This window comes from Lepidothrix coronata, unplaced genomic scaffold (genome assembly GCF_001604755.1).
Source record: "Lepidothrix coronata isolate B3197 unplaced genomic scaffold, Lepidothrix_coronata-1.0 Scaffold153, whole genome shotgun sequence".
NCBI lineage: Eukaryota > Metazoa > Chordata > Aves > Passeriformes > Pipridae > Lepidothrix > Lepidothrix coronata.
This window is the reverse complement of record NW_016690333.1, coordinates 880273-893144: the sequence shown is the minus strand read 5'-3', so window position 1 is coordinate 893144 and position 12872 is coordinate 880273. Positions and strand designations below refer to the sequence as shown.

At 40.0% G+C, this 12872-nt stretch overlaps 1 protein-coding gene across 3 annotated transcripts in view; it reads right to left on the bottom strand.

The window, feature by feature from the left end:
• TSHZ3 (teashirt zinc finger homeobox 3) overlaps positions 1–12872 on the bottom strand; it is a 66450-nt gene that overhangs the window by 8335 nt on the left and 45243 nt on the right. The window contains exon 1 of one of the 3 annotated variants that reach the window (XM_017828828.1): positions 11891–11961. The exons of 1 other annotated variant lie outside the window; for it this stretch is intronic. The gene's annotated coding sequence lies outside the window, so the exon portion shown is untranslated. Of the gene's footprint in view, positions 1–11810; positions 11962–12872 lie in introns of those variants that run through there. One more of the 3 variants, XM_017828827.1, reaches the window with a different exon arrangement.

The window sequence follows — 12872 nt, the reverse complement described above, 5'->3', positions numbered from 1 at the left end:
TGGAAAGTGTAGGGTATTTGTATCTTAACCACGTTGAACAATCTATAGCTTGTTTATGGAGGCAATAGTGCAGAGAAGATACCAGTTTACACCCCAAAAGGACCTACTTTAGGCAACAGACTGAAAAATGTAGAACACTACAGTAGGTATCACATACACAGTATTAAACCTTGCAAACTTCTTTCAGGGAAAATATGTTTAAATGTTATCAGAAAACCACAAGAGACCAAACAACTGTTAAAGTGACAATGAAATCAGGCTTTTAGTTTCACATGGAGTGTTTCTTCGTTCGGTTAGGTAATACAAAGTATTCACTACTGTTCTTTCACATGGATGAATGGTAGCAAATCTTCCTCTAAGCATGTAAAGGTATAAGCTCATCTTCAGAATAGAAGTTAAACCTTTGAAAGCACAAACATATCACATCAAAGCAACACGTAATAATGATTAAATATTTCAGTTCAGATAATTTCAATGCAGAAAATTCATGCAGCCAGGGTCCTATTTTTAACATTTGGGAGGACATAGTTTGAAAGAATTATGTTAAAAACTTTATCATAAGATGCTTCAAAGATGCTGATACGAAGATCAGACTTTAACAAGTATACATAATCTAATGAAATAGAGCTGAGCTTTTACGAAATATTTGGAAAAAATATTATTATTTTATGATACAGACATGATGGCTATTGGTAGTAATGTTCAGCATCTATCCTGCAAGTATTTGCAATAAAACCAGTACATAGAATCTAAAAAGATGGATATTCAAACCTTTAGCAAAGGAGACCAAAGCAGTTCAAATTACTCTCTAAAGCTGAAAAAATTTATATAACTACTAATAATGTTCAAACAACTGACTGTCAACTGCCTCTCTCTCAACCACACCATATCCCAGTGATATGGATAAGGAAGCATGAAAGGAAGGAATGACAGCATGAAACCCACAATCTGAAAGGAAACGGACCCGTTTTCTATTCCACCTTGTGGAAACAGATTTTCTTTTACACCTCGTATTCCTTTGCCGCTGTTTTGAAATTGAATAATTTCCTTTTCACAAAGTAGAGAAGACACAAGGTTATTACCACACTGCCTGCATTACAGCGACCTCATTCACACCCGCAGGCTGAGGTGGCACACCAAGGTACTCTAACTGTACCTGTCTTTTGCTCATTTTGTCTACTGAGCACCAGGCTGAGTGTGTCCCACCCACTCCCACCACCACATCACATACCAAAGCCACGGGCTTTGTCCCTGCACACCACAGAAAACCCTCCTGGGAACCAGTGCTCACCAACACAAACTGAGGGCACAGAACCAAGCCCCTAATTAGTGTGTTATTCTTTACATTTTTATTTCTCTTACTGCTGAAGTCTTATGAATTTTGTTTGAACTTAAACACTTGTCACATTCACAGCTTTTTTAGAGAGTGACTTTTACATTAGGGAAAACCTCCAGCATGCGGCTCATTTAAATGTAAATCTATTTACCTTTCATGCTTTCTTTGCCCTTTTCACCAACTATCAAGCATATTTGCGTGTTAACCAGGAGCTGCCTCCTCTATAGCTGTTCTCCTTCCTAAGCTCAAGTTGTGAAGCCAACTTGTGACATCAGTCTTTGATCCAGAAATGCAAAAAATGAGGCAAAAATGACAGTGTGGAATTTAACCCGACAATCTGCAACTTGGATAAACTGACAGTTTGAACAACTCCTTCTGCTCCTTCCCCTGCACAAAGGAGAGGAGGGATGAAACCTGGTCTAGTGAAAGATGTCCCTGCCCACAGCAGGGATCATCGTTAATGTCCCTTCCAACCCAGGCTATTGTGTGATTCCATGATTCCTCAACAAGAGAGTTCAGTACCTTCATAACTGAAGGATCATTTCCATCATAACTATGGATCATTTCTTTGCCAGTGGAAATCAACTGTGAACCATCACTGCCCAAATGCAGGAGATGAGGATGCTCAAGGAAATATCTTAGCCTAGGACTTAAACCACCATCCTAATCTGGAGTTTATGTCAGTAGCTTCTAATTTCTTATTTCAAGGGCTGGTCTCCTAATCCCTTGCCTTCGTGGCAATATAAGGCAACCCAACAGGTTCTGGACCAGCCTGCAATGGCAGCCTTGAGGCACACTCACAGGTTCTGCAATGCCACCACAGGTAACTTTATGGTGGCTGTCATGTTTCCTCCTCAGAATACCCAATTAAATTGTTCCCAGCATGTGGACAGAAGAGCAGGGACTGTGGGATTCGGTGCAGATACCCATGGAAAGGAGCCCACTTGCAACCAAGGGAAGCCCTGATCCCTCCCTGCCCCACCAGACCTTGCTCAGGGGCAAGAAATGGTCTGTATTCTAAGCAGAGATGAAGGTAAGAGCTTCACTGCATCAGAAATAAGGACAAGGAGGCCTGTAGCAGAGAATTTTCTTCTTTGGTTAAGTACCTACAGGAAGAGCAAAGAGACCATGAAAGCAGAGAATAAAAACAGCAGGAGATGGTAAAAAGGTTTTCCATTGAGATTCACTTCCTGGTAGAAAGACTGTCTTTAAGGAGCACTGTCTCCAGCCCATCCTTACACAGCCGTTTCCCTATTATTATTATTTAAAAAAAAAAAAAAAAGACAAAATACTTGTAGTTTAATATTTTTCAAGTGTAGAGTAAATGTTTGAGCTGCAGGGCATCTGTAAAACTGTTCTTTGGTGCCTCAACAGCAAAGTCAGAGGGGGAAAAAAACAACTTTAAAGGCAAGTCTAATGGCATAAGAAGTTAATAAGAGTAGAAATAAAAGAAATTCGGTGGTTCTGGGTTTTGTTTTCCCAGACTAAGAGACAAAAAAAAAAAATCACAGTTCTCAAAAACTGTTTAGTTTACATCTCACAGGGCACCATAACCCAAAGGAAATTGCCTGCAAGTTGAGCAATGGTGTCACTGTGACATAATATTTAACAAAAAAGAAATAGAAAGCCACAGCCTGGTGTGGCCCTCAGTTTCTGGGGAAGATGAGGATACCAAAGGGGTTCAGAAACATTCTGCAGGTGTAGCCTCAGAGAGATTGAGAACAAATGGTTCTCTCATTAATATTTGTTATAATTATTAACTAAACTGCTAGGTAATAATGAAATTAACACGTTTGATATCAATACATAACAGTAAGCTGTGGTATAATGCAATTCATTTCCACACAAGAGGGAATTACTTTCATAACTGAGCTATGGATCATTTCTTTGCCAGTGGAAATAAATCGTGATCCATCACTGCCCAAAATGATCTACATATTGTGTAGACAGTAATAAACTCATATACCTGGCTCTACACAGACACCAGGGATCTACTCTACAAGAGCAGAGAAATATCACCAGTCCACTATGGTTCTGGAGCAGAGGAAGGGCACGTGCAGCCAAACCAGCTGGGACTGCTGATGTCCTGAGCAATGAGGTGCCCACCAGCACCACAGCTACTGCCTCGACCCCCAACTGCCAGAGCCCCCCTTCAGCAGAAACAGTACAAACATCCTGTGGTTTTCAGCCCCTCCATGGCAACATCCATCTAGTGACAGGGTCGGGGACACACCTCCTTGAGTTTGTTTGGAAATAGAGACCACAGCATTAAAGGCGTATTTTACTGTTCTCCAAAAACCAATTAATTGCACAATTCTTCCCTTATTTTCTGAAAAATGCATCTGAGACCATATATTTTGGCTTGGATCTATCCAAATATTTCATTTTGATACTTATGAAATTTCTTGGTTTAATTATGTTTTTTTGCCAAGAATATTTCTTTTCTTTTAATTAGCTTACTGGGGTATATTTAAACTAGTATATATGCTCTTTGCTTGAAAAAGTAACAAAACATTCCAATATCCTTCTCACACAAAAAATGCTTAACTGCAAAAGTTTATCAAAAACACTCAGCTCCTTGGAAATATTTTGGCTTTAACCAAACAGCTTTTTATTTAAAAAAATTTAATCAGCTTTATTATTTATTTATGCATCATTTCAAATCATCATGTCATACTAAGCGTTATCTCCCAAACCATCTGATTTTAAGTGGATTGTGAAAAAAAAAAATCTTCTCAACTCCTAAAAACCTGAGCCCGTGTACATTTCACTCTTGAAAAAGGAGAACAGCAGAACAGGATTGGGAGCAGGAACTCTCCCAATGCTTAAAGAAAGAATATTATATTACCACTAAAAAAAAAAAACAACAGGGAAAAAGGATCATAACAGATCATAAAGTGGAGCAGTGAGCAGGACTCAGCCAGAGAAACTCCCTATGCATCCTGACCCCGTTCCCCACACCACAGTACAGTGCAAGAGGTGGCTCCTGCCACCACTAGTGCTGCTGGCAAGGCACAGCCTTTTCCTAAATATCTGTCCTATTCTGTTTTAAATCAGACAGCAGCCACCTAAGAAATAACCAGAATATTTTTTAAAGATTTAAGAGCCCCCAGTTTTGGTGGGACTATGTGGAGTTAAGAGGGGGGCTCAGTTCCAACACCAGCCCACAGAGGAACAGCAGCACAGATCTGACTGTACCAATGAACCTTACTCACAAAATTAATGAACAGAGGCAAGAGAAAACCAGCTCAGTGGATGGAGTCAATCAAAGACCTAATGCAAATGAAGGCATATAAAAGAGTTATATTAGTCTGTTAGAAAACTCCCACTCCACAGGCCTTCCACTTACAGGAAGAAAGGCAAACATTTCACCCACAACTTGAGCTATTTCTATCCCGAGACTGACTGATAATTCCCATGTAACTGAAATTGTATTTGAGACTTCACTCCTTGGCAGAGATGTTCACATATTCCTCATTAGGCAGTTGGAACGGGAGGAAAGAGTGACTGCCCTGTTTACAAGAGTGGCAAATGACAACAGTCTCTAAACGGGCATAGCAATACTGATTACCCAGCACCTTGACAGGGACATTATTCCTGTTAGAAAGGTCAAAGGTTCTGTTTCATAGAGGCAGGACTGTCTATTACGGGAGAGAAATGTTATTTCCAAGTGGAGAGGTCAGCACTTCTCTCACACATCGGCTGAAGTCCCTGGTACCTCGCACCGGAGTACGAGCCTACTGCAAGACGGATTGTTCTGCCCACTGGGAAGGTCAAGAATATTAATTTTGAACATGTTAATTTGATGTGATGTGCATGATTAATGCTTGTTTAGCTGGCTTTTTTTTTTTTGTATGTTGATAAATCCGCAGCCTTTTCATGCCAGTGAGTGTGTAGTGTTAAGTCACTGGGAAGCGGTGTGGATGGATGTGACATAGGATGCCAATCTAATAGGTGGCTATCATTAGGCACTAAAAACTTTGAATTGTACTTGTGTTTGTTCCTTCACGAAAATATTGCAGCTGCCTGCCACAGAGAGCTCAGAAATAGGCTAGAGGAAGCCAGCCAGCTGCTCTGATTCAGCATCCTGGACTGGTACTACATTTGGAGAGATTTCAGTGCTCAAATCAACTGTACGTGTTAAGAGTTGAGAATTACATGGACAAGAATAGACAGTGAAGAGACGATAACAAGGAACAGGTTTATATGTCATTAAAGTGTGGGCCACCTAAACACAGAACAAAGCAAGTCCACATCAGGCACCTTTTCCTCATGTCACTGTATTTCAAACTCCCCTGGATTTTGTGCACTTTAAAGGCAGGTACAGGACTCAGAGCTCCTATTCACTTTGGACTTTAAGCTACCACATCAAAAGTGTCATATAGGCCACCCACGAATGAAAGGAAAATACATTCAAAAACTGCTACTAATTCTGATAAGGGAGGCATTCGTTCTTCTGAAATCAAATACTGTTTAGATGTTTCTTAAATGAGAGAGTGCAAACCTCACCTTTATGTATTACCTCTTTCACTAAATATACACCTGAAAAAACAGGATATTCTAATGTGAAATGATGGCTTAGAAACAACTTGGCACTATTGGACAGCATGACTTATTTGAAGTGTTCAAGAGCTTCAATGACTGCTTCATTTTTCACAACCCTGTGGAAGAAACACTCTTATCCACAGTTAATAGCTGAAAACCTGGAAATCCAAAAAAGTTATAAGTTAATTGTCTAGTGCTAGACAAAAAGACAAGTAAAGGAGCCTGTTACTCCTGTAGGTTAATATATACAATTCAGCTATTTACACAAAACATGAGAAGATGAGTTAAGTTTGTGTTTCTGTTCCTATGCTGCCTCACAATGTGTTTATGTGAATACAATATATGTATATAATTGAAAATAATTGTCAGTTTTCAGTTCAAACAGTTATTAAGGGAGAATACCTGGTGAAATACCCACAGGTGTATGTACTGTGCACAACCCAGAGCCTGTGGTTACAAAGCTCCTCTGAGCCAAGCTGCTGGGATCCAACAAATGCTGAATCTGCAGTCTGCCAGGAAACTTCTTTTCACAATGGGGAAAATAGGGAAGATTTTAGAAGTATTGTCACAACTCTCCTCCAAAGAGCTTTCTGCCCCCAGCACAAAGCAGGACTCAGGTATGCTCTACCAGAACCGTGCTGGAGAAGGAACATGATGGATCATGCCTCTCTCCTCCAAAACTGCACTCTGCCTTGATTTCTCCCTGGGGCCCAAACTCCTTGAATTCAACCTGCTGAGCAGGGTTTTTTCTAAAATCTGCTCAAATTATCCACCCATGAAACATAACAGCACTTCTTTCTGATGTGGAGAGGAGCACCTGATCCCATCACACCGCAGTGTGCTCTTCCATGGGTAGGGCTGCATGAGGATTGGTCTAAGATCTGTCTTACTTGAGGAATTCATCTGCTATCTTCTGCAAGAAATCTTTGACAAGAAGGGATCCAAACATTAAAAAACTTTAGCTGACAACCAAGGTCGAAGTTATTCCCATGTATAATGAATATAATCCTATAGATTTTTAAAGAGGCTTCCCTCAGGTGTCATTATTGTACAGTCAGGCGTGAATGACATGTTTATGAGAAACTTCACAAGAGTAAGACTTCAGAGATTGGCCAGGAAAAACAGATTTTTAAGGGGTTTGACCTAAATTTTCAGTCACACATACACAATACAGCTGACTTCCAAAAGGACCACAGCTGTAGAGAAGCTGGGGAACAGTTCACGTCCCACTGTATGTGCCCACAGCTGATTACCAGAAGCAATTCAGGGTGACAGTGGAGTGGAAGGGCTGAGAAACATTATGGACTCCCATGATGACAGAAGGACCTTCCTTGCTATGATATTTTTTGGAATCTATCTCCTTCCCCCTTTTCACTCTGGGGGAGTAGAGATTTGAACAGCCCCTATGGGCATATGCCTGTAATTTCTGGCTGATCCTGCTGAAAAAGGAAAAAGAAACCTCCCTGGCCTCCCTGTCACCACATAAACAGCCTTTCACAAGCACCATTAGGACAAGACCAGATGAGGAACAGGCACTGTGAGCACTCACTGGGGATTCTCAACTGCTGCTCAGCTTGAGTCAGTTCAGGGTCTTCTGTTCCCATTTCATCAACATTCACATAATATCGTCCTTCTCCTCCCCTCCTCAACCCTCCACCTTCCCAGGGAAAGAATGCCCTTCCTCCAAGTACACCAAAGTTACAAAGGATCATCATTCCAAGGAGCATTCCTCACTGTCCAGGGGGTGGTTAAGGGTCAGCTACCCAGCCACAAAGGGGAAACACCACCAGGGACTGGGTAACCAATAACAAACTGGTGAAGTAAACAATTCACAAGCAGCCCCAAAGACTCAAAACTTTCACCTAAACTTAATAAATACAATTAGCATGTGCGTTAGTAACAGCAAAAAAACCCACCTACATTTGCTGTATAAATTATTCAACACAAATAAATGTGATCCACTCTAAGTAAGATAAAAGTGGCTTTTCCGTGGTTTCCAAGACAGTTTCTTGGTGTGAAGTACTACAGACTTGCTGGAGACTCCATGCAAGCACAAATGACATGGGAAATAAAAGTTCATCAGCAGAGAAAACAGCTTTGCAGTACACTTTGACCCTAATTGTTTATTGGACTGTCTAGAATTTTTCTAAGCACAAAATTACTATTTCCTTAAATGGACAAAAATATTTACCAGAATCCTCAAATTAAAAAAAAAATAAAAATGGTTTGGGTTTTTTGGGTTTTTTTTTTTCATTTGTTTGTTTTTTTCTTAAATAAAAGTCACTGTCAACATTTTGCTAAGACAAAGCCAAATTCTCTCTATGAATTGGTACCAAAACACACAGAGACACAATCTCTGCTTGATACCAGCCATTTGGGTGGCATCTTTTAATCGCTGAAAAGCACACAGGGCATTCCACAGACTAATACAAGATTTGCAGCCAACTCCAGGATAAGCAGGCATGAGTATAAAAGTTCTCAATATGGCTCTAATAGCTCTTAATTATTATAATCCTTCACTGAGCAAACAGATGTTGTAAGGGAACTTCAGTTTCTTCAAATGGAGTAATCAAACTATTCTGCTTCTGTCCTGCCTCTTCTCAGTAGATGCTTTATATAGTGGACTGGAAATAGCAAATGTAGTGATAAAATGACCATTTATTACAGAAATCTGTTTCTGAACAGAAGTGATGCTGTCATTTCTCTTCATCCACATTTCTCAGAGTCTTCTGATTATGAGTTAGCCTTGTTTTAGACCAAGATAAAATGTTACACCTTATTTCCTGTAATCTTCTCATGTATTTGGTTGCTCCTAATCTGTCCACATCTTACAAGGTCTACAGTAACTAGAATCTGGTGTTGTATTTGTGTTAAGCTATACCAATATTAACACACATCTCTGGGGCAGTTGCCTTCACTGTGAAGTTTTTAAAAATCAAGTTTCCACCTAAAATGCTTCAATATATAACAGTGAGTCATTCTACTTGGCAATTTATTTGCAAATGATCATGGCTGCTTAAGACATTCAAAATGTACCAAAAGACCCTCAGCCTGATCCTTCATTTTTCTTGCAAACTTGCTACTCCCATTGAAGCCCTTTATACAGTAATTTCAATAGCTATTTTGGTTGCAGTGCCTCCTTACAATAAACTCCATACATCTGTATGAATGGTATAGTAGAAATCCAAATGATTTCAATCACAATTTCAGCTATTGTGAACTTGTGCTTATAATGAAGTTCCTCTATTATAAAAGGAGTTCACTGTGGGCCAACAAGGCTTTGTGTTCTTTCACAGTTGTTATTCAACCCTCATTTAAGAAAAACAACTATTGACTGCAATATGAATCTTAGGACCTGAAGAAAGCAGAGATTCTAAGGATTACCTCTACATGATGGCCCCCAGCTCGTTTTGTATGTATAGCAAAAAGAAGCACTGAATATTCATTTCACTCATTTGCTAAGTATACTAATATACACTTTTGTAAATGAGTCTCTATCTAGCACTAGCTACTGAACCGAAGGGTATTTGAATAGGTGGGGTTTGCTATAATACCACACTAAGATAATGTGCTGGAAACAAATGGTTCACTGATTCCTGAATAGAAAATTTGCTGGAAAACCCTGAGAACTAGAAGACGAGGGGGAGGGGATTAAAATGTCGCTTCAGAGCCACCAACCAAACTCCTGTCATTTTTAAAAGATGTTCCTGTGGCACAGTATGAATAGTTTATAGCCATGATTGTGAACATTCAATGTCATATAAGAAAAGACACTTGTCAAGAGCCTTTCCCTTACAAGCACCCTCGTCATGACCTGTGTTAATGAAGTTAATTGAATTTAAGATCAATAATGGTTAATTATTGCAATTTGACATTCTGAGATAAATGGCTTTAAGACAGAGAAATGTGTGTGTATGTGAATTCTCTCCAAAGAAGGTGAACACATTACAGCCTAAGAGGGATCACACAGTCCTTCCATTGATCCTGGTACAATCTGATCGACCTAATCCTCTGATGAATGTGGGCTTTTCACAGCTACAAGTAAATGTTCTACAAGACTACTCTAACCCTTGTCACTGACCAAATCTATATGAGCTGTACACTAGAAATCTATTGAGATAGATTAAAGAACTGCTGTAGAAACAAGAGATGCTTCAATAAAGATGAAGGTTTATTATATTGACTATTAATGTTACATGCAGTATGTAATTATGAATGCTTATGGATCATAAGAGTTTAATTTTGGTCACTCAGATGTAAATGATCATAACTGAATAACAGTATTAAACTAAAAAAATAACAGATTTTAAAAAAATCCAACAATCATGTTGAATTTGATGACTTAGAGTGAATGCTCAATAAGAGAGAGATTTTAAAATCATCCTTGAAATGTGCTCACAGACAGGTATTTATTTCATAAAGTCACTCATCAACCTACCTCATTTAGGGGTTTTTTAAGTTTACTTTCACAATAGTTCCTCAACAGGAAGACATTTTTTCAAACGTGTTAGTAATGATATTCTTACATGCATACCGAACAAGTTAAATGACCACTTACAAGATTTATAATGACAAAGTAAATGTCAAGGAAAAAGTATTACTGATTGCAGAGCACTGACAATAAAAAGCCGCTGAAGAGTTCTGTCAAAATGTAAGATTATGCAAAAACACTATTGAGAACACTGCTAATCATCTGCTCTTGTCAATTACTTGAAGGGTATCTGACAGCATATTTACATTAAACACATTTCAGTAGCAAAATCCTTAATGCTGTATCAGAATATTTTCATTATCATTAGAAATCCTTTAAAAGTCCTTTTGCAGCAGAGCATTATAACAGCAGTGATGTAATATCTATCTCTCTATCAGGTAGGGGTATCTATTTCATGCCATTATAGCTACATAACGTTTGAAATAATATATCCAAAGACTAAATATACATGTAAGATGGCAATCTCCGTGTTCCTGTACCCAGCGTAGATATTTTCAAGTAACAGCTTTGCAAGAGTCTTGAACTAAGTGCAAACGGATGATCTGTCTTTGTCTGGCCATTCTTTTAGCCTTTTACTCCTCGTGTGACTGTACTTTATTATGGCAAAAGACATTATCAAGCAGACATTTCTTCTAAATCTTCGACTGTGACTTGCATTTCAGCTGCTTTAAGAGGAGTCACATTAACTACCAATACCTTTCACCTGCCAGACAAACTTATTTTAGTTATGACTACCTTGTACTTTATGGAACCGTTCCTCCAAAATAGAGAAATAAATGAAATGTAGTGAAAATGAAATGTTGATCCTTTCCATGCTTCAGCAGGCGTTACTAAAAAAGCATACATAACCCTGTTTGATGTGTAAAACAGTAAGCATGCATAAAAATGGACAGAGTAGAAGCATGAGCTGCCTTTTCAGGAGGAATTCATTTGGGCTTAGAGGAAAAAGAAGGCAAATAAGCCCCAATCATGACTTGTGGGATCAATTTATGGTTTTTCCACCACTTTGGTTGCACACAGCATACCTAAATTCACTTTTATCTGTTTGTAAAAGGGGAGCAGAGTCCTGATGCTCCCAGTGCTTCTGAAGCACTACAGTTTTTCAGACAAAAACCACCACTTAGTAAAACTAAGCTGGCAGAAAGCTCAGAGACTGGATCAGGTTCAATCCTGACTCACACCTTACAGGTAAGGGGCACTGGCTTGTCATTCCTTCTTCATCCAAGGACAAGGATGACTTCTGTATTAACAAAACACATATGTGAAATCAGTTCAGCATGTCAGGTGTGTCACAAGTTTACCAACCACACACACACCCGCACATCTACTGCGCTGGAAAGCTGGGAAGCAGCATCCAGACCCCTCGCCCTGCCACCACTCCAACCCAAGGAAGCTGGAGCCAGCTCCCTGGCCCTGCCCTGCCCCTGCCAGGCTCACCAGCCCAGAGATGCAGAGCAGAAGCACCAGGCAAACACCAGCAGCAACAGTCACTGTTTTGGGCTGGGCGCTGGGCACACCTGAAACCTGTCCAAGCTGCTGACAGTCACAGACAGGGAGATTCCTGCCTGCTTTCCAAACTGCCGGCCATGCCTGGCCAACTGCACTCAAACATCTACCAACTGTCACTGAGAAATCATTTTGCCCTGTGTACCTATGGCCCAGCCCTCCTCTCTGTCCTGTCAATGTCTGTGGCCAGTCTTCCACTCATTTCCGAGACAGCACCTCCAGGTTCTTAGACAGGAGCTTACAAAGCAATCTTCCAATGAGACAGAGAACAGCTTGGCTAAAACAGGAGAGTCTCTGTAAAATGATGGCTTTTTAATGTGAAATGCATCGCTTCCTCCAGAAGAGTGGGATTTTTTCCCCAAGTGAACAAGAAAAACCCTGATTCCCAAGACAAGAGCTAACTCTACGTGCCACGCTGCAGCCTCAGTTGAGTTTTATTGTTGACCTGAAAATAGTGATTTCATTGGAAATGCTGACACAAACATGACTATTGCAGCTGATGATACACATCTCACATACACTGAATCGAAGGGATGTGGGAGGATGTTTTAATTGTTAAATTGAGTGAAAAGGACATAGAAGTAAAAGTACCGGAGAGTAATTTTGCATGTGGGATTCCTATTGACCTTACTGGGAATTTTCTGTGGAAACCAAAGGGGAACTATGTCTCAGGGGAATTAATCGTTCCCTTACATGGGCACAGAAAGAAAAGAGGACTATCCATGTCAATACTTCAAATTTGCAGTCACGAGAGACTGAATGTCTCGGGGAAACAGAAAGGAGATACAGAGCCTTTCACTTCTAGGTCACTGGCTTAAATCCTGCTTAGTTCAGCAGTGACCAAAACTCATTACCATCCAAGCTTGCTGTTCAGTGACCAACAGTATGTGAAAGGAGCTTGTGGCCTCAGAGGCAGGTGCCCACTGTCGACAGCCTCAGCAAAAAGACCGAGGATTTGGATGAACATTAAATACAAATTTCAGCTCTGCCATG